Below are 22,334 nucleotides of genomic sequence, written 5' to 3'. Positions count from 1 at the left end.
GGCCTCATCCCAGTCGTCTTAACCCATCTGGGCCTCCTCATCACCCCGTCTATGTCATCACCCCGTCTATGTCATCATCTGTCTGCAAATGCAGAGCCTGTAGAAAGGAGACTAGTCAACTTACTGAGAGCTACAATAGGTTTCCATCAAGTCAGTTGTGGTTTTAGAGAATAGTTTTCTTGCTGATTTGACTACATCCAAACTTGGCATGTTTTGATCCTTTCTAAAATGATTCAATTTGAGGGGAAGCATTGTTTCTGACTGGGAGGGAGAAGAAAAAGAAAATATTTCCTTAGAGACTAACATCATTCAAATAAGCAGCCACAGCTGGATGAAGAAGTATGTGTGATAACTGAACGCTGTGTGGTGCCCATGTGCCACCACACTGGATCAAGTACTAGAATGTGCTCTGCAAAAGTGTAATGGCCTTTTAAGGGGTCTTCCTGTCTCAACCTGGCTCCCCTCAGCCTATTCCTCCCTTCAAAAGGGGAAGTCAGAACACGTTTTATCCTTCTCAAACTTCATCACAAGGGCTTCGCATTTCCCTCACAGTAAAAGCCACAGGCTTGCAACAGGTACCAGCAGTAGGTGACCTGGTACCCATCCTGTGCCATCTCTGGCTCGCCTCCTATTATTCTCCCCTTGCCTGCTCTCAGCCTCCTTATTGTTCTCAAAGAAGGAAATGAACTCCTACCTCAGGGCCTTTGCATTTGTCAGGACCCTCACCGCGCCTGCAAAGCACTTCCCCAGTGACCCCAGCACTCAAATTATGCCTTTTTAGGATTTTTTCCCCCCAAGTATCATATTAAAATTATAGCCCCCAAAATTGAATAGACAGTTCTCAAAAGAGAAAGTGCAAATGGTCAATAAATACATGAAGAGATGTTCTACATCCTCAGCCATAAAGGAAATGCAAATCAAAACAACACTGAGACTTGTTTCACCTCAGTCAGAACGGCACTCATCAGGAAACAAACAACAGCAAAGACTGATGAGGACAGGACGTGGGGGAAAAGGAATGCTGACACACTGTTGATGGGAATGTAAATGGGTGCAACCACTATGGAAAACAGTATGGATGTTCCTCAAAAAACTAAAAATTGAACTACAATATGACCCTGCTGTACTGCTCCTGGGCAGATATCCAAATGACTATAAGTCAGCACATAATAGAGAGATCTGCACACCCATGTTTATAGCAATACTAGTCACAATAGCCAAGCTATGGAAGCAGCATAGGAGTTCATCAACTGAATGTGAAATACATATATAAGTGTGTATACATAAATATATGTGTGTGTGTGTATATATGCATATATATGCATTCAGCCATAAAGAAGGATGAAATTTTGTCATTTGTAGGAAAGTGAATGGAACTGGAAATAAGAGAAATAAGTCAAACTGAGAAAGACAAATGTCACATGCTTTCTCTCAGATATGGAATCTAGACCTAGAAAATGAAGTGAATTACCTGTGTGTAAAATGGGGGGAATGTTTGGGGGTGGGAGCCAGTGGGAGGGAGGAGGTTGAGAGGAAAGGGTGAGGAAGGGGCTGATTATGATCAAAGTACTTTGTACTTGTGGATAAAAATAGAATAATAAAGCTTGTTAAAATTGTTTTTAAAGTGGGGGATAAGAAAGAGTACTAGAGAGGGTGAATTTGATTTAAAATGTATTATATGCATGTATGGAAATGTAACAATTAAACCCTTGGGTTTCTCTTAAAAAAGAAAAACTGAACTGGACCTCCTCATTGTTGTGCCTCATCCTGTCACCACATTTTACCTTTTTTTCCTCCTCATATACTACACGCATTCACTTTTTTATGTTGCTTACTATTTGTCTTACCCTGTAGAATGTAAGCTATGTGAGAATAGGAGTTTCAGTCTGTTTTATTGGCTGCTACTTGGAGCATCTAGGACAGTGCCCAGTACAGAACAGTTCTCACTATTTGTAAGTGAGGGACTGACTGTGGAAATTTAACTGGGAAAGACAACTTTCTCTAAGAATAAACCTGGGTATTACACAACTAAAAATGCCTTAAAATGAAAGAAATTTGTTGCATACACAGTCCGTTTCTACTGACAGGCATGTTTTCTGAGTCTTCTGGATAGCTGGTTCAAAAGAAGGGCCCTAGACACCTCCAACCTCATGCAAAAATTGCTGGGATGGCAATAAAAAAGTGGAAATTGGTTGTTTCACTTCCAAAGTAATGATTTTCAAAGTAAAGGAATTAAATAGGAAATACATTAACGAAAACTGTCTCTGAAAATGTAAACTCCATTCACATTCCAATGTGTGCAGTTTTCCAAGCCCAGTGATCCAAGGTCAGAGGGCATTTGTATTAGCATAGACCTCGCTTTGTTAATTCACCTCTGACTAAACGTCTGAATTCTTTATTATGATGGTGGCCTTCTAATGACAATAAAACCAAGCTCTCATAACACTAGCAACATTATACAGCACTTAGACAATTTCTACATGAATTGGCCCCAGAGACCTTAAGAGATAGGTCAGAATTATTAACCCCACTTTGTACACAGAGAGGAAGCAATTTTCCCAATGTCACCTGTTAGTAATAATATGATTACTTTATAAGTAATGACTTATTAAGGCCATGTTTCATTAAAGATTACCTCCTTTAAATGCATAGTTTCTTATTGTGACTTAGTTGTAATTAGCAACTTGGAGCTAGTGGTATTCCATATGTCTCTAAGATCAGAGTTTTGTAATGTTAAATTTGGAAACTGATTTAATGATCAGAGACTCCCAAGGCCATTTCGATAGTGACCAGGATTAGGCTGCTTTGCCAAAATACTACTCTGTAGAAGTCTGTGAAGTAGGCTTACATGTGATGGGGGTCCACACAAATCATAATTTAAATCCTGTTAGAATTCCTTAGCTTTTTTTTTTTAATACTGAGAAAGTTCTGTTTGGTTCCCAAAAAACTGGTATAAGTAAAATTGAAAATCAGTGTTTGTATAGACAACTAAGACATAGAAAACAGTCCTCAGTGGGAAGAGCTAATATTATGGTACTGACCAATATTATGGAGGACATCAAAGAAGCTACATCAGAGTCAAAACTGGACCCCACTTCATTTCGTTTCTGTGGTGCTTCGTTCTTTTTTCCTTCCAGAGCAATCTTATGAGAAAACCTCAACTTCAGTTCAATGAACATGTCAAGTACTCAGGAAGTTGTGAGGAAATATAAAAATGAGGGGACTACTTGTAAGTTCATGCCTGCAAAAAAGGAAACTAGAAAACTGGCACTTCTGAAGAGAATCTTGAACCAAAAGTGACTTGCCAGCTCTGCAAAGAAAGAAATGCCTCGTCTTTATCCAAATGGTGGGAGGTTTTTCAAGACCTCTGCTCACTTCATCTTTGCAATGAGATTTGTTTACTGCCAGGCACAATGAAATATGCCCAGCCAAATTGTACTATGAATTCATTTTTTTTCTCCCCTTCAAAGGGGGTACATTCATTTTCCTTTGCTTTGCTCCTAAATCTGATTTACTTTATTTTTATCCTGGTAGCTACAATCTGATTTATCATTTGTAGCATCAGCTAAAATAGGAACTACAGCATTGACAAATAGACAGTTTAGTTGGGCATTTGAAAGTTTGTTTTAGGGGCTGGAGATATAGAGCAGTGGTAGAATGCTTACCTAGAGTGTGTGAGGCCCCGGGTTTGATTCCCAGTATTGAGGTGGAGTGGGGGGATGTTTGTTTTAAAGAATGATATCACACATTAATTTTTTTAGTTTTTTTAATACAATTATGTTCAAATTAGTTAAGCTAAAGTATAAACTGATAGAGTTGATAGAATAATAAAATTACTAGGTTTTCAATCAAGTGAGATTAAAGTTTAAAATTAAGATCTTCATGAGGCTCAATCTCAAGCCTGTGGTAGTAGAGGTCTCTTTGCACATGGCGATAGCTCCCAGGATCCATAAAACCAAAGGGGTTTTGGTAGTTTATAGGAAAGGGATGCTAAACCATTCTTGAAAGTTTTCTTCTGGATATATATATATATATATATATATATATATATATATCTGCACCCCTTTGCAGATAAGGGGTGACTACTGTATATACAAAAGGTGGAGCTTTCTTTTTATCATCTGTATCTTCTCTTAGTATGTATTATTATGCCACTTTAAATTTTTTCCATTTGACAGTGTTTATTAGAATCAATAACCATATTTGAAAGGAAAAAATGGTGTACATGTACTTGCTTCTTTATTCAAGGTCCTTAAATATTAATCAAATTAGCACAGTAGTTAAATTTCTCCTTGTTACCTTCTGTGTCAACAAGATGCCTTAGTAATCATATTTTGCAAAGTTAAATATACTTTATTTTTTTGATCAAATACTTCCACTACTTTTGTCTTTGTTTTACAAATATCCACAACTTAATTTATCAGGCTTGCAATTTCAGGTAACTCACTTTTAATCATATTCAGCTTCATTAGTGGATTAAATGATAGGATCTTAAGAGGTTATGTTTTGATCAGCACCAGAGAATCAACAATCAGAGTGCTGTTTATAATTTCTTATCTGATCATGACAATTCTTTGATATGTTAAATACTGCCTTTCATCTGGATGCTTCAAAGTGCTTTAGCTATTTTTATGACTACATAGAAACTCACTCATAGTTCTTGCCTTCATTTTCAATTGGTACTTTCAAATTGTTAGAGCAGCCATCTTAATACGCATCAGTGGCTTCCAGTTTCCCTTAAGGTAAATGCTGCAAGAGCATTACTTAGGACTCTGAGTGATTAGGCCTCTGCCTGAGTCTTCAGCCTCATCAGACCACACTGTCTTTTCCCCAAACTTGGAAGTCTCAGTTCAGTCATCCTTTCCTAAGGAAACTGATCTTCTCAACTAAGCTAGTTCTCATTGCTACACATACCCTAGGGGCATAACATACCTCTGCCTTTCCAGAGATCAAATTTCTGTGATTATTTGATCAATGTCTGTCTCCTGCAGTTCACTATAAGCTTTGTGAGGGCAGGAAAAGGTCTGATTTACTGATCTTTCATTGCCTTTTCACCATTGAATTTCTTGTGTCCAGCATAGAGCTTGGTAAATGATAGACATTTAATAATGGTGAGTAAATGAGGGAATGAATAAGTAAAGGCTCTGTGAGGGCAGGGTTGTTTTTTTGTTCTGTTCATTACTATAGATTCAGTCCATCAAGCAGTGCCTGGTCATAGTAGTTACTCATTAAAGTATTTGTTGACTAAATTAATGTTTTCCTGACTTTTCAAGAATACACAAAATATTGGTGGGAGAGTATAGGGTGGAAATTGAATATTTTCCTGCAAATGTCACATTGTTTATATTAACTTATAGAGCTGGAAGTCTATAGGTGTTATTTTTTGTTTTGGTAAAATATACATAACACAAAATTTACCATTAAGTAGTCATACTCTAATCGGACCATTGCAATGTCTATCTCCAGAACTTTTACCATACCAGGTTAAAACACAAACCCATTAAACTTCCTATATAGCTGTGCCCTTATGAAACTTTTTGTTTGCCTTAGAATTTCTTCTTCCCAGGCACATCACATAGATGTTGGGTATATGAAATATATAAACCTAAACTGCTTTTGTTTCCTGAGTAGGGTTGAGTGGCTCAACTTCCTTTACTTTGGCCTATATCTTGGTTGATGGTAACATTACCTGGAGACTGTTCCCAGAAGGATGTCCTGGAGAGATCAGGATCCCTGGGGTCACAGTGAGGTCTACCTGCTCACCCACAAATGAGGTCTCAGCTCCAATTCATGCCCAGAGTCATCTTTGTTTTCTCCTTCTCCTCACCACCCCTCTATACCCACACACATGCACAAACACACACATGCAGATACAGAGAAATGCTCACAGTTTTCCCAAGATTGTGAGCTGCTTAAGTATTGGGGTCATATCTTACTTTCTAGATTCCCAGGGCTCTAGCATGTTTGCTGACAAGGGTACATTTCCCACCCTGTGAATGAGAAACTTTTAATTTTGCTTTCTTCTAGGAATGAAGTTAGCAGACCTCACAGAGTAGCACACATACCTGGGAAACCATCATTATCCTAAAAACATTCTTCCAGTGTGCTGCTCCTTGTGTGGCCCGTGACGACCTACATCAGAACCCCTGGGGTTCCCTACTGAAAGCTGTATTTCCAGGTCCTTCTGTATCTGCTGAACCAAGTTTCTCAAAAACTCCTTTCTTAGATAATATGCCACTGTGTTAAACCCTCTGTATTTGTTTGTGTTTGTGTTTAGTGAATTTGAAAATTAGTTTCTATCTGCTATATAAAATCTTTAAGAACTTGATGTATTTAGTGGGAGTTTAGGTAGTCTCTTTTAAGCTTTTTCTTCCCTAGGCAAAGTAAACACTGATATTTTGATAGTTTCTGTTATGACTTCTTTAATATCCCTTATTCATCATTGCTCTGCTGCTCTGGATACACCAATGTTTATTTATTTATTTATTTATGGTTTTGCTCTTCTTTTGGTAGTACAGGGATTTGAACTCAGGTCCTTACCTAGATACAAAGGGAGTTGGAAATGTAGGTCCTGAACAAGAGCTTTTTCTCCACAGCCACTCTGCATGACAGAAAGGGGTGTGACTCTTGGATAGACAGATGACTATTGCTATATTACACCAAGCTTCTAGGTTTCTATTTATAGTTATTGTAGTTCCTCCTATAAAACCACGCATCATGAACCATTTCAAAAATGTGCATGACAACACAATTGCCAGTGCACTCCACAGCAGTTTGCTCTCTCCTGGATGTTTGCTCAGTCTGCAAGGTAGCAAATGACAGTACCACCTGAGACAGGTGAAAGCTTTTACAGATGGTCAGTCTTCACTCTACTTAATTTGGTTTATCAACAGATCAGTAGGTTCATTTTTCCAAAAGGCAAAAGCATGACACACTGGTTCAGCTGCAACTTACTCTCAAGATGAATTCCTTCTTGCTCCCACCCTGACTTTCCCTGACTTTTAAAAGGTGTATCATAGAGTTGGTCCCAAGACCCAGCAAGTTCACTCATCTTGCAAGAGTAAAAGGACCTTAATATTAATTTGGGCCTGAAGTCAAGGCCCAGAATCACCAGGACTCCAGCTAGCCAGGTTGTGGTATAGGGGGCCCTCTGGGTGCTCTTTGGTTAAGCTAGGGGAACTTGTTGTATTTCATACTCTCTGCTTTAGAAATGCATTTGTTTTATTGGCTGCTATAATGGGTTTCAAGATTATTTTAACTTTTTGCCATGCCTATTGGATGATAGGCATACCCCAGAGAAACCGAAGATAAATGCCAATTTTTAAGAGGGTTGTTTATTTATCCTTTTCTCTCCAGTACGAATGGACCTTAAATTCAATCCAAGGATCATGTCAAAGTTAAAATGGCAGGAAGTTAAAAATGGAAGTTTGGGGGCTAATCTGATCTTGCTGCTACTCAAGTTTGTTAAGGCCAAAGATTTAAAAAGTAATTTTTGCAAGTTACTGTCATTTTTTTAGTGATAAATGAAAGATAATTTTGCATGCTGCATAAATGTGTAATCGTGCAAGTATGTATACATATTGTTACATGTAAAGTTTTCAAAATTGATTATTGGACAAGTATTTCTCAAATACATTTATCTTGGAAATTGTAAGCAAGAAATAATTATCACAGTTGAAAACAAAAATGTTCAGTATTTCAGTCATCTACCTTTAGCCATATCGGTAAGAAGCCAATTTTTAGAAATCAGCCTCTAAATATTTTTAATGTCTTCACAGTTATATGATAAAGGTATGACTCATATGAGATTGTAAGTGTTCTTATTTGCTGATACTTCTTGTGGTATATTATTTACAATAACCAATTTTCATTTGTATTTAATATTGTGGATTCTCATTTTAAACCAGAGCAAAAAAATTCTTGCAAAAAGTCTAATCAATAGGATTTGGGGGCAATTGGGAAGTCCATTATTTTATCTTCTAGGGGTAATCAAAGCAAGTGTTCACGTTTCTGAATTATTGAATTTTTTGTTATATACCATTGAATTACTTTTATTGTAATTGGCTTATTATGTGTGCTATGGCCTTTGGGTTTCTTAACATTTTCACCTAGAAACCATTCATCTTTTCTGAAGGCTATTTTTAAAATACATTAAATTTCTTCTTGACCTTTTGACTTAGGACTGATTTTATTTAATAGGATAAGTTGATTGTATTTTGGTTTAAAAATTAAATTGTTACTTGTTTATTGGAAAAATAGTCCTTACCTATAATGTATTTCCCTATTCTGTTGACTCAAATGCATTTCCAAGTGATGAAAGCCCATTGACACAGTTGTCAAAGCAAGAGTGATGAATGTAACAAAAACTCATTTCCTGGAAATGTTTGGCCTAATTGCTGACATGGTAATACAATTAATAGGTAATCTTCTGTTTTTTGAGTGTTTAAATTGCCATAGGAGATTAAAAATGTGGCATTTACACGTAAACAAGGGTAGAATAATTTTCCCACATGATACCACAGAACCATACCCAGGAAAAATTACATATATTCTCTTTTTAGAACATATTACCCTGAATTGAATAATGCTAAAAGAAAACTATGAACACTTATCAAATAACCACATTTCCTTTTCTTCCCTTTAAAAATCTATATTGAAAAGCTTCTTCTACACCATACCTGGGCGTATTTTTATATCTGCCCTTTTTCGGAAATATTAATTTAAAAAAGTACATTTGGCAGACAATCCTAGAAATGATAGGAGATAGGAGGCCAGAAAGGCTTTGGACCACAGTCCACATGAGGTGGTGGTATACTGAAAGCTTCAGCAAGGACTGTGGGAATCCCAACTGACAGCTACAGAGTTCACCCCGTCTGCAGTCTATGCTTCTTGCAGCTTTTGACTCTTTGTCTACCTTTCTCCCTCTTCTGCTTCCTTTCTCTTTTTTTGTCCTTGTCCTCCCTCAAGCACCACAGGGTGGAATAGAAAAAAACCACTTTCTACTTTTAATTCAAGGATTTGGGTATTCCAGCTGTATTACTTGCTAGCTGTGTTACTAGAGTCATTTACTTAACCTCTCTGTACTTCAGTTTCTGCCTCTGTACCAAAGAGATATGACACTTATAGAATTGGCATGTCATCTACTATAATTTGTACACATGGTCTAGACCATAGTAGTATATCATTAAATGTTAGTTATCTTCTCCCCATGAACAATTAAAGTTATTTTATTGATACATCTTTAATTGATTGACTCCTCAATGTTTCACTATAGCCTCTGGCTCTCTGTAATTTAGATTTTCATCAATGGCTCCATAACAATATAGCATAGGTGCTTCAAATACAAGGAGAGGGTGCCAAAGAATTGGGGTGAAGATTCCATTGAAAGGTTTGGTCCAACAAACTGGAGCATTCTCTAATTTTCTGTTGATTTTAGCATATACAGAAATTTGTTCTAGAAGAAACTTTAAGGAAGGAAAAACAAGCTACCCTCTTAAGTTGCACATTTGCCTTACCAAACATCATTACTTGGAGATGAAGGATTGTGTGTGGTAATCCTTATATTATGATCTGCCCATGAAATCCCCAAAGAAATTCTTATAGTGGGAACAATGACAAAGCAAGACGTACTAAAAATGTGTTAGCTAAAGCCTTTGATATCAAATTCCAAGGCAAAACTCTATCACACTAGGCTAGAAGAGGTGCCACGTTCCTTTCTTCTAAGTGAGGTTTGATGACCTAGAAGCAAAGTACTCCATTGGGTAGGTCTGATTCCATTTTAAGCCCACACCAGTGTTAGACATTAACACTGCCATGTAAAGTGGAAGGCTGGTCAGAAGCATCCATCCAGTAACCAAGGAAAAGGATTGGGGGTGGCTTTCCCTAGTATCAGACTGCCCTGGGCCAAAGCACATTTGGAGGTCCTGGGCAGGGCCAGAAACACAGAGCCAAGTGCCCATGGGACTGAGAAATGAGGTGGAGAAGGCAGAACAAGGCCACATCCACAAGGAGATCTTACGGAATTCCACCTGTACAAGTACACTCATGGAGCTGGACAAATTTAAGTCACCAAATTATTCCAGTAATAAAATAAAAAGGTGTACAATAATATCAGATATTGTGGCACAATTAGTATTTTAATCTTAGATTACTTCCCTTTGTGTATCCCAATCCCAATGCATCATCTCAGGAAAGAGTCAGATGTGTACATGTTGGGTTGGCTGGGGAAGGAAGCAGGGGTTACCCCTAGAAGCTGAGAATCTTGAGTGTTGGTTACTGAAACATCTCTTAGTCTCTCTTTCCAATCTCTACTGCCCCTTAGTTACCTGCATTACTGACACATTTTCTTCCTTTTGTCTAAAATCTTCAATAGTACACAATGTTCTCACATTAAAGTCCAGATTCTAAATTGATTGGTGCTCTGTGCCATTTATACCATGGTTCCAAAAGGCTTGTGTAGCTTCCCCTCTCACCACCCTCCCCATCCCCTACTCTGCCTGTAGACTCACTGCTCTACTAGAGGATACCATTCACTTTCTCGTCACCATTTCCTTTGCACCTGGCTTTCTCTTTACCCAGAATGCCCTTCTTACCCAACTTTAAGGTTCTACTCAACTGGTACCTCCTGTGAAAAGCTATCCTTGAGGCCCTTGTAAAATTAGAACTATTTGTTCCTTCTTCTGTAGTTTCACACTATATTATATAACTACTGAATTTCATGGGTGGTTGTTTGCCCCATCAGCATGTGAACCAAGATCCCTGGTAGGAGGAAACATGTCTTATTTCTATTTTATTCTTTTTTCCTTGTTAATATTTATCCATTGTAGACAGATATATACTAAATGCTCAAATAAGTCTGTTGAGTTGTTGTTATAGACGTAGCTCCAGACTCTTGTAGATTTTCTTAATCCCTCTAGAAGTTTTTTTTTAAAGTAGGAATCAAAGGATGAAGAAAGAAAACCTTTATTAACTATAAAATTGGTTTTAATTCCAAGAATCACTAACATCTACTACACTAATATTTTGTCATGGTAAAATACCATTAGCTGCAATGAAAATCTATGAAGGACAGCTTTACATGGAATTAAGATAAAGGGGCTATTTTTGCAATTTAAGACAAAATATTTTATAATACATGCATAAACTAAAACAGCTGAGATTATTACATGCCTTTTTATTCATTCCTGGAATAATTTTGCAATTCACAGTAGGTCTAATATTTGAATGCAGCCCAGGGTTTCTGAATTGACCCTTGTTTCTCTTCTCTGAAAGATGTTTTCAGAGGTTGATAGTATGACTTCTGTTTTCAAAAATCCTAAGTCTCTAAAGATACAAATCCTCCCTTAGAAAACCTTGGGTGTCACTGAATTGACTGTTTAAAGCATGAGACATAATGTGCTCAGCTGTTATTGTCCTACTCTCCATCCATGGTGTCTTCTACTGGTTAATTCTTAGCTAGAATATTTGCAAAGCCAGACTAAGCTGAGGAGAGGAGAATTGGAGATTGTGGAGTCTGGAGCTGTCTGGAGCTAAACCTTTGTCATAGCCCATGTGGAACTTTCTCCTCAGATCCTGCCTATTCCCATCATCTCTTCATGGATTTTATTGAGAATATGGGGCCTTTAAAACAAAGGCAAAAGAATTCCTATGCTTCTAAATAAAAAATTCTAATGAGCACATAGCAAGGAAGCATTTTACCCACTTGTATATGTGCATTCCAAACAACCCTCTACTCCCTAAACTGAAAACAGGAATCAGACAGGACTCTTCAGGCTAACATCCACTAATGGGATATGCACAAGATTCCTAGTCACCCCTCTGCTGTCACTTTTGATTGAAGCCAGCTGAGAGATGTTTTGGCAAATGTATTCATAATTTGTCTTTCCTTGCAGGACTCTATCTGTAATTGTGTTTCCCAGCAGGGAGTCAGTTGGAGTTAATGTATTGACACTCTGCTGTGATTGATGACAACCAATGTCTTGTTAACAATTTCCCCACTCTTCAATCCACAGAGCAATACTAAGATGACTTTTGGTTTAAAGATTTAAAAGGAAGGACAGCATCTTCAGATAAGAAGACCTTCTTCAAAGGTAGGGGTTTGCCTTCTTCAAATGTTTAGATTTGTAGTTAAAGATGATCACTGTGATTGTGTAATTTATTCTTGTCATATTTAATACTTTTTTAATCCAGAGAGCATGATAAAAGACAGGAAGTAGGAATATGGATACAAAAACATTTATCATACTGCTTGTCAAAGAGGATGTATCAAATACATAGTGAAGAAAACCAGTCCTTCTTGTCCTTTCATAATACAGTAATAAGATATTTATTTTGCTAAATTGAGTCCTAAAGCCCAGAACACAGACAGCAGAGTATAAGCACGGATAACAAAAAAATCTATTCCTGAAGGAACTAAAGATTAAAAATTCTAGAGCACCACTAATAAAAAAATAATTTTCTTTTGGGTTTGAGCATATGTCAAAAACCTGAGAACATGCTATCCTTATGTATTTTTTTCTTGTCTCACAGTGAAATATAAATAATAAAAAGGTCAGCTTTTAAAGTTTAAATGTTACTTTAAATGTGTGTTCTGCTTTGTAAATCCTTTCCTCACTCCTCATTTCCCACCCTACCCCCATTACCCACCCTGTTCCCATTTGTCATTTTGGATTATCAGCTCTAGAACAGGCCCTGCAGGGCCCAGGGTGCTTTCTGAAAGGCCATCTATTATAGTAGTGAACTTGATGAAAAATATCTTAAATGGAGATCTGGAATACAGTTCAGAGAACTGTGTCTCAAGCAATAGCAGCTTTCTTAAGGAATTATAAGAGTTCAATTGTTCAGACATTTAATTCTGTACCTCATAGGTTTCCTAAAACAAATGAACTCTCATGGATTTTTAGTAAGAAAAGAAGATCAAATGCAAGATTTTGAGGTAGTAAAATCCTTCCAGCATGCTGTCCCTTGTTCTTGAGAATTCTTAAGTTGATCCATTGAGATGTCATATTGTAATTAAGAGGAAATGATTCATGCCTTAGCTGAATTTGCTTCCATTGTGTTGTATTGAAACTGATTTCTTATGACTAACTTTTCTTATGGTGCTTCAAAATACCATCAGAAATCCCCAAATCAGAAGCCTAGAAATGAATATTGCCTTGCAAATCAAATGGCACACATTTTCTTCTTCTTGAAGAATCCCTGAAAATGAAAATTAGCAAAGACTAGCAAAATTAAAAAATAATTATAACAATACCAAAAAAGCCTTAATGTTGCATAAAAGGCTGTTTTAATACAAAGCTCAGTTAGTTAATGCAAAATGACTTGTTTTATAAAATCCCCCTGCAAGTGCCCATCTTTCTTTAAAAATAAGAAACACCTGCAAGGTAAAGAAAGCAATGCAATTTTAAACACTGTCCACTCAACTAGGCTTCAGAATATGTTTATACCAAATTGCAATTGCTCAAAATTAGGAATTAGTAGTAATAATGTTGAGTACAGTGACTGGCAAATAAAATACTAGAATCAATAGTAAATTATGACAAGTCCTTCTGTAGTTAATATATGGAGTAATTCCTATGAGAGGCAGAAAAACAGTGACAGCAAAAGCTTATCTGTATATGGTGGTTTCTACCAGAAAGAGAAAATAGGAAGGCAAGGTAGGTATAGGGACCACTGGAGGAAGTACTTTAAGGTGACAGTGGGGCAAAGTTCTGGGTAGGGATGATAGGCACAATACTGCTGCTTTCCCACTTTCTAGCATTTTCTCTTTCTTTCATTGCATGAAAAGTATTTGATTTAAATGTCTCTTTCTTCTAGAGGAACAAGTAAAAAAGTTGAATTCCACCTTTCTCAATACATATTTCCTGTTGATTTTTTGGCTACCCTTTTAAGTGACTAAAGCTAACTTTTAGTTGTCAGGCTCAATGAGAACCACTAAAATATATCTTTGTGAATGGTTTCATCTGGCCAAAACCAAATACTGAGGTCTTCCCCATTTCTTTCCCTTGCCTCACAAAGACTTTGCTAAAGCTTCCTGAAATTCTAAAGCACATTTGTATTCAGAATGTCCCTAGGCTATTCAACAATTGGCCTCTGACATTAAAATAAGAAAGTTGAGGGGATTTTTTTTTTTTGTCATTCTTTAAGAGTTTTCTGTTGTCTTTCCCACAGTCACTGGTGTGTTGTATCTGAAAAGTTGTGAGCAGCCAGAATCATTGACTGTTGTTTGTGAACCCCCAGACCCATCCCACATCCTTCTTTGGAAAAGGCTACCTCTGCATGTCTGTTATCACATACAAAAACTATCTTCATATTTGTCACTAACCCTATGTGCATGTTCTCTCCATGGAAAATCTGTGTTCTACCTGGTTTGAAAGCCTTGAGCTAAAACGCAGGATGGCTAGTAGTGGGATTTCAGTAATCAGCCAGAGTGAGGAGCAGGTACACTCCTGAAATCATTCTGATAACTGGTTTTCTACTCTGGCTGCATTATTGTAATCTTGATACAGGTTGTAATCAGAATGCATTTGAAGAGAACAATGCCCATGCTACAACATGAAGCATGTTCCCATTTTGCAAGCTTTGCAAAAGGAAAAATTTGACAGGTTATTGGAATTATTTACTGATTGTGGTTGGTTGATAACTTGAAGGTTGTTTTTTCCCTGGAACTTATAGGACTAAGTTTTTTAAGTCACTCATACATCTTAGCAGAATGGAAATTATGTTCTGGATAGACAATGAAACTGACAGGAGAAGAAAGACTGTCTTATAATTAAGTAGATTTGTAAATATTAACCAATCTTATTACAGATCCTAGATAGGAATATATTTTTAATACTATTCAATAGCAAAGAGATCAAAATTTTGCCCTATAGAATCATTTTAAAGCTGAGAAGTTCTGTCTTTTTTAATAGCTATCTGTCAAAGCAAGAAAAAACATAGCATCCACAGAAAGAACACCATCCCACAAAACTAGAGACGAAAGGCTTACAAAATAATCAGTTCCCTGGGAAGCCTAGTATTTATAAAAACTGAGATAAGGATCTAAATCTAAGTAAAGGATATGCACCTTTTTATTGTTTTATACCAGTTAAGTTTGACTTGCTACTTAGTCATCTAGAAAACCGAAGCCACCCTTTCTTACACTTTTTGACTCCTCCTTCCTGACAGAGAACGAGCTTCAGATTTCAGTTAAGTGACAATGTCTCTTGAAACATTAGTACACTTGTACAGTCCCTCTGTGGTGATCATGGCAAAGTTCTTCATAGATGGCTACTTACCACAAAGGGCAGCATTTCTGGAAGTGTGATGGGGAACGTTCTGTTCTTCCATCATGGGCGTTGTCCAGCTGTTTATTTCTGTGTGGAATCTGAGCAATGCCTGTGCCCTGGGGTTAGATATGATATGTCCTGGGGCATATCAAATCTCACGAACAGTACTTCTGTAAAGAGGCTGGATTATAACCTGATACTTATCTCTAAGCTATAATGGCATCTACATCGTGATTGAGATGTTGTTATCAGTTAAATCCTTTCTGACCCTTGCATCCTGTCCTCATTATTCTTATGGGACATGCCATTTTTCTCTGGTCACCCCATCCCATTCTCCTCCTACTCCTCCCAGTGGCTTGGTTTGGTAGCCATGATTGAAGTCTCAGAAAGAGCAGTTGGAAGGTGTCTCAAAAAACACATCAAGATTCCTTTGGATAATAGTGGGATGTGTGATGCTGTAGCGGTGAGAGAGTGAGGGGAGAGACAGAATTATGGTTTGTGGCTGCAACAATTTGTACTACTGGTCAGGAAGGAATCCTGCAAATTTCATGTTTCCTCTCCCTCTTCCCACTGCAGTCTAGTGGGAAGAAATGTCTGCTTTGAAATTGGAAGAAGAAAATGGCAGGAGTCACTCCAGTCCAGGAAATGTGCTGCAATGTAACATTTGTACACCAAAAGGCTGGCACAGTAGGGAGGACAGAGGGTAAGGGAGAGCAAGGGAACTTCTGAAAGGAGCTCTTTGCAGATACTAACTGGATCAGATTTATTTTCCTTGCTGTATTTGTGGCTTACAGTTCTAAACTGTGTTTTAGTGTCACCAGAATTCCAGCTGGTGATGAGATAAGGCTAGATCAGTGGCCCATGGACTTTAATTTTAAGGCTCGCTGGTCTAACCAGAACAGTGCCACAAAACAAAGGAGACCACTGTCCTATTGCTCTTGTCCCCAGCAAGTACAACCACTACTGAAATAATTTTCCCCATAAGAGGAACCTCATTCCAAATGATAATAAGTGATATTCATCCAGAGTTCACATTACGTTCAGCACTCTCTTCACCCAAATCACTGTTTATCGCACACTACAACCTGCCGAGTATGGTCCTCTAAATATAGAGAGTCTGAAGGGAGATGTACAGCAGGAGTGCTAGAAAGCCTCCTGTGCTGTGCCTGTCACTCTGTGTGTGCAAAAGTAGGTGTATGTGCACAGTGCTGTGCTATGTTCCCAGGTCCCTTCCTTCCAGCATCTGGACATTTCATCCCTAGCTGCATTTGGAGGGAGTCAAATCCTGACAGGAGGATTATCTAGGGAACGACCCAGGAAGAAAATGAAGCCCAGTGTGGAGCAGGAGGCCAGGCCCAGGCCCCTGCTGGTAATACAGTATGTTGCTGTCACAACTGACTGCATACACAAATAGATGCTTGGATTTTTTTTTTTTTTTTTTTTTTTTTTGCTTTGCTTTGTTTTGTTTTGCTTTGCTTTTCCCAACAGCATTCATTTTGCAAGGCAAAGGGAAAAAAAAAAAACCTCTTGGACAGATTGAAGTTTTCATATCTGCAGAAGGCATTTCTACAGCTTTTGTCAAACTTAGCTCGTCTGTAAAGATTCTTTGTTTCTGGCTGACTGTTGTGGCAAGCAAGTCCATAAACTAGCAGGAATACAGGAGAGAATGATTTCTATTGAAACCTTCGAGTAGGATATGGAGCACGGAGCCAGTGTTGAAAAGCGTTTTGTTTTTTGCAGCATGGTAGAAATTCACATTCAGATTGCTGCTCTGTGTTATTTAGCATGCTACAGTTAAACAATGGGGCATGCCAGCCTTCACAGCAGAGTTGATTAATGCATTCCTTGGATGTGTTGATTAATGTGTTCCTTGGGTGCCTCCTTAAGCTGCCACAGCAGCTGAGGTGTGTCACAGTGCCTGTTCACTGGCTGCTGTGACTCATGTGGGTCCCTTTGCACATGGGTCTTCTGTGTGTTTATTTCACACCAGTTCCTTTATAAATAAAACCACAGATCTAGTCTCCTCTCACAAAAGTGTTATCGTAGATATTCTATAAACTAGAAAGTTCATAGGAAGAATGTCCTTCTCATAGACACAACACATGCTAGCATTCACCTGTCCTCTGGATAAACCTGCCCTGAGTTTCATTTTTGCTTTTTTCAAAGATTTTGTACAGAGAAAAAGTTGTTCCACCCAGAGAGAGAGAGAGAGGAATTTGGAAATACTTACAGTGTACAATTTGCACTTGAATAATACAGGAAGAGATGTGCAAATGGGTCTTCTTTAGACACTTGGTGAACTTGATGTCTCAGTTGGTACCTTTCACTTGTTCTTGAAGACATTAGAATTCTACTGCTACTTAAAAAAAAAGAACAAAAATTTTCTGGCCATTTAGTTCTTAGCGAAAAGACTAAAATGATCAGAGAGCCATGTTCTAAAATGGAGAGAGAGGCCTCTCATGGAACTGGCCCGTGATTCTGGTGGGATGGCCTTGCCTTGATCCTCCAGCCATACAGTATTTTAGCAGAGGATGTCGATGGTGCTGTTCAAAATGACTACTTTTCAGCCTGGGGAAAGCAAAGCAAATAAGTTCATCCTGAGCAAGAGGAAATTTTTATATAGTAGAGAACTACTGTACAAAACTAACATATAAAGAAGTGGTGAGCTGGGCGCCAGTGGCTCACACCTGTAATCCTAGCTACTCAGGAGGCAGAGATCAGGAGGAACATGGCTCGAAGCCAGCCCAGGCAAATAGTTCTGGAGACCCTATCTTGAAAAAAAAAAAAACCACCACAAAAAGGCTGGTGGTATGGTTCAAGGTGTAGGCCCTGAGTTCAAGCCCCTGTACCACAAAAAAAAAAAAAGGTGGTGAATTTACTGATATTTATATCATTTAAATCTTGGCATGAAATTGATCATGAAGGATGGCCTTCTGGTATCTTTAAGGCTAAGACTTCAATGAGGAATCTTTATTACATTTAAAAACATTAGTGACAAGACCATTAAAAAGGCTACTTTGGAAGTTTGTAGAATATATGACTTTTGTTATTTGATTATAATATTTAACCCCAAATTCACTATTATTTTAAAATGTTAAGTTATGTATGTCTCATAAGGAATATTTGTGGAACTAGAGAAGGAAAATATTGAATTATTTCTGTGGGTTTTGCATATGTAAGCTTCTCTTTGGAACTCAAGGTACAAGGAATATGTGCTTCAAACATTGCGATACATTTGATGTGGAAGACATTTGGTAAAACTAACCTTATTTGAAACTTATTAGTTTTCAGAGAACCTTTAATTATGTAACATAGTTAAAATAACTGAGACGGAGTTCACATTTGTGATTAGACATGCATTTTCTTGGTTTGCTTGAATTCCACAAGAACTGATGGGGTAAACAAAGAGAAACAATGAACAAGATTAATCCATTTTTCTGCAAAGCTTTTAATACTGTACTGAATAAAAACCTGTTGACAGAACCTGTGAAAAAGGCAAGGCCATAGGAACAAGTTATGAAAAGAGAGAATGGAAAGCAAAGAACACTGCAACATGGAGAAGCATAGGGAAAAGCTTTCTGCAGGTTTCTATTTATTATTTATTTATTTAGTCAAAAGGCACAGAGAAGATGTAGTTAATGTCGTTTCCTAAGTGACTTTTGTTCTGGGGGAGTGGGGTGGAGAACTGAGAAGGAATTTGACAGAAAACCAGACAAAACTACCATATTTAAATGATTCAAATGATCTGGAAAATATATCTAAAACCGAAGTGTCCTATAAAATATTTCTTCATTATGTAATATTTCACTCTTATAGAGAATACATATAATATGAAGCAGTCTCCAAGTTGCTTTGGTGTATAAAATAACGAATTATTCAACTGTTACATTTTTGAAGGCACTTGAAAAATTCCCTTGTCATAAAGAAGTAGAAAAAATAAATATATTCTAGCTAGCCCTTTGAACTATCCTGGGTACCTAGCTTGTGCTTTGTTAATATTTGTTAGAATAAAATGAATACTTGTTATCTGCCCGAAACAGAAGTCACTCCTACAGAAAAAGTCCCTCTAATTTTCTCTCTGAGTTTTCTCATGTGTTGCTGATGGTTGTTGGTTTCACAGAGCAGGAGCATGGTAAACTGATCAAAATTTTCATTTTCCTAAAAAAATATAAACCCTTTGAGTGCTAGCATTTTTCATCCTTAGCTCAATCCCCAAGTTCAGTGAAAAAGTAGATTTCAAATAACTGCATTATAATGAACTTGTTGATTCTGTCTGTTATTTTTACTGCTGAAATTGATCTGATAAGTGATCCATATTTAGGGCACAGAAAGACCTTCATTAGAAAGAGTAAATAACTGAAAGCCTTCCTTTTATAAAATAAATTTCCCTCAGCTGAGAATCAAATGTTACTCCTCATAGTAGCATGTTCATTACCATAGACTTAGTGGCGGGCCATTGCCCACAGTTTGACCTAGGTTCTAGTTTTTTGGGTTTTTTTTTTTTTTTTTTTTTTTGCTGTACATGGGGATCAAACCCACTGCCTTATGCATGCTAGGCAAGCACCTTACCACTGAACAACATCCCTACCTCTTCTCTCATTTTATTGATAGTAAAATTTGATTTAATGCTTATTACGAAGTTATTTGACTTTCAATAATACAAATAAAGTACTAACATATGGAACCTACATGTAATGCTTGCCTTGTAGCCATCTTTATTAATAGGCATTATTGACTGCTTCTTATATCCTATGTTGGAAACTACAAGAAGTATTAAGAAGGTAAAAAGAGCCACATACGGCTCTTTGTGACTTGCATTATTTAGTTATATGCATATGACTCAACTGTTAACATATACAAGTATGTACTTGGCATGTACATGAAAAGAGCATGGCATATCTTTGAAGGTTGAATATATAAAAGAAGCTAAAAGTGCTCTGAGAGTTCAAAGGATGATGATCACTAGGTACTTGGGAAACTGACCAAGGTTAATGATTGATTTGGACTTGAACTGATGAAGAAAAATTGGTTCTAAAAATCATTCAGAAAAATTAAATTTGAAAGAGTAGACAGTCCTCAGTACTGCAAAATGAATAAAATGGCAGCAGAAAAAATGGCAGTCTTGAGCAAGAGTAGAGATAAGCATGGTATTTGCATGGCAAAGGAAAAAGATAAGTAAACAAAATGAGATCAGAAAGAAGGTGAAATAGCAGTCGAAAGTAACTTTGGACAGGTGTCCTTTCTTTTCTTTTTTGTGATTGAATAAACATTCATGAATGAATGAATTATCTACTTTATTTCAGACCTCCTCAGAGAGTACCAAGTGAGCTACACATGAAATGTATATAATGCAGTAAGTGCATTATGGCATAATTCATCAAAAAAGTTGAATAATATGTGCATGTATATTTATATATGTGTATACATACAGGTGTATGGTAATATAAGAGCAGATGTCACAACTATTCATGGTGGCTGGCATAAAGATAAGAAGTAAAAGAACCTAGGCCAAGGTCCTCCTGCAGAAGGGCAAAATGCAAGCGTAAGCTTACAGTATATATGACTGGCCTGTGTGCCAAATGGGAATGAAAAAGAGGAGGAACAAGGCTTGACCTCTGACCTAGGGATTGGGTTCATGGTGATGCTGAGAACCAGAATATAAAATGCAGAAGGAGGCTGCTTCTGAGAGTCAGGGTAGAGTTCTGTTACGAATACGTTGAGTGTGAAATGTCTATTTGTGAATATAATATAGTGAGTTTGATTTATATTCACTGTTTTAAATGACGTTATTCATTAAATTCTTGAGCGAAAGTGATGTGTGTCCTGCATTGTTTTGATGTTATTAGGCATTGATATTTTAGGAAATTTTGGTGAAAAAAGTAAAAGATAAGGAAAGAAGTTAGGCACCTATCACTTTGATAGATATGTTTGTACTGAGTTTCCAAAACTAGGGGAGGGACTGTAGGGATGATAATCAGAGAAGCCAGGAGTCAAGGAAGCGACCCCTGGAGAACAGTAGCTTTTTGCAATTCTGTTTTGTTTAAATTCACCCAGAATATTTATACCGTAATTTTATGAATATAGCATTACTTGAGATAGCTCTGTCTGTGGAATTCAGAGAACTGCTTTGGCAGCAATGATAACTTGGTTTGTCCTGAGAGTTGGTGCATTTTTTTGAAGAAGGGGATAATTTCCTGGGGACCCCATTTGAAGAGAATTAATGCCATCAATCATCTCCAAAAGAACAAGCTGTAGAAAGCAAAAGGTCAAAAATTCTTATTAACTGAAGAATCTAGAATGTACATAATTTACACTGAAATGTGTTTTCTCAAAGTATGATCTGAATAAAGAAAAATTTGCCAAGAGCAAAAGTGAAGGGAAATAGTGTATTGCATTCCCCAAGGTCACTGGAAGCATTTTTGAAGCAATAGCATGCCAATATTTTTTGTTATTTCTGAACAGACAAATTTGAGTCAAACATGGGGTGGGGGGAGAACTGCAAAGTTTCTGTTATTTTTTTGTGGAGTTTTTGTCCAATGGTCAGTATTTGGGAAGGGCAACCAGTTATATACATGCCAAATGACTGAGGTGGTATTTTCATGAAACATTTCCCTCTTTCAGATGTATTAAGATGAGAGGCAATTTAACCCTAGGGCTTGTACAAAGATGAATTACAAGTCTCAGAAACACTGTCCTAAAGCAATGCATTCACTACAGAGGGAATTCATATGTACTTGTGGATAAATTCTGCCCCAATTAATGCACCAAATCAAAAATTTAAATGCCCAAATAATAAATTATATTGGTAAAGTTTTTATTTTAGCTCCTAGGTATTTTCTTAACCAAAAGTCATACCTCTGTCCATTCATCTTCCATTCAACCATTCAAATGGAAGAGTCGTATTTTACCAAAAATGTACTTCTCATGTACGTAGAATAAGCAAAAAACAAACCCTCCAAATTTGACATGACATTCTTTTTATGTATCCCAGAATGGGATGGGGTAGGGGATAGTCATGTGGACCATACCATGGGGACACCTTGCCTGCTTCCTTCTTCATATCAA

The 22,334-nt window shown here is 37.3% G+C and overlaps 1 protein-coding gene across 34 annotated transcripts in view; it reads left to right on the top strand.

Moving 5' to 3' along the window:
- The window catches only part of Nrcam (neuronal cell adhesion molecule), a 264,230-nt gene that overhangs the window by 120,438 nt on the left and 121,458 nt on the right, over positions 1 to 22,334 (top strand). For 32 of the 34 annotated variants that reach the window (XM_074065001.1, XM_074065016.1, XM_074065010.1 and 29 more), the window contains one exon: positions 12,012 to 12,089. The exons of the other annotated variants lie outside the window; for them this stretch is intronic. The gene's annotated coding sequence lies outside the window, so the exon portion shown is untranslated. The remainder of the gene's footprint in view (positions 1 to 12,011; positions 12,090 to 22,334) is intronic. 34 annotated transcript variants of the gene reach the window in all.

The sequence above is a fragment of the Castor canadensis genome, chromosome 2 (genome assembly GCF_047511655.1).
Source record: "Castor canadensis chromosome 2, mCasCan1.hap1v2, whole genome shotgun sequence".
Lineage (NCBI taxonomy): Eukaryota > Metazoa > Chordata > Mammalia > Rodentia > Castoridae > Castor > Castor canadensis.
Note: the sequence above shows the minus strand (reverse complement) of the source record. Positions and strands in the feature narration are given on the sequence as shown.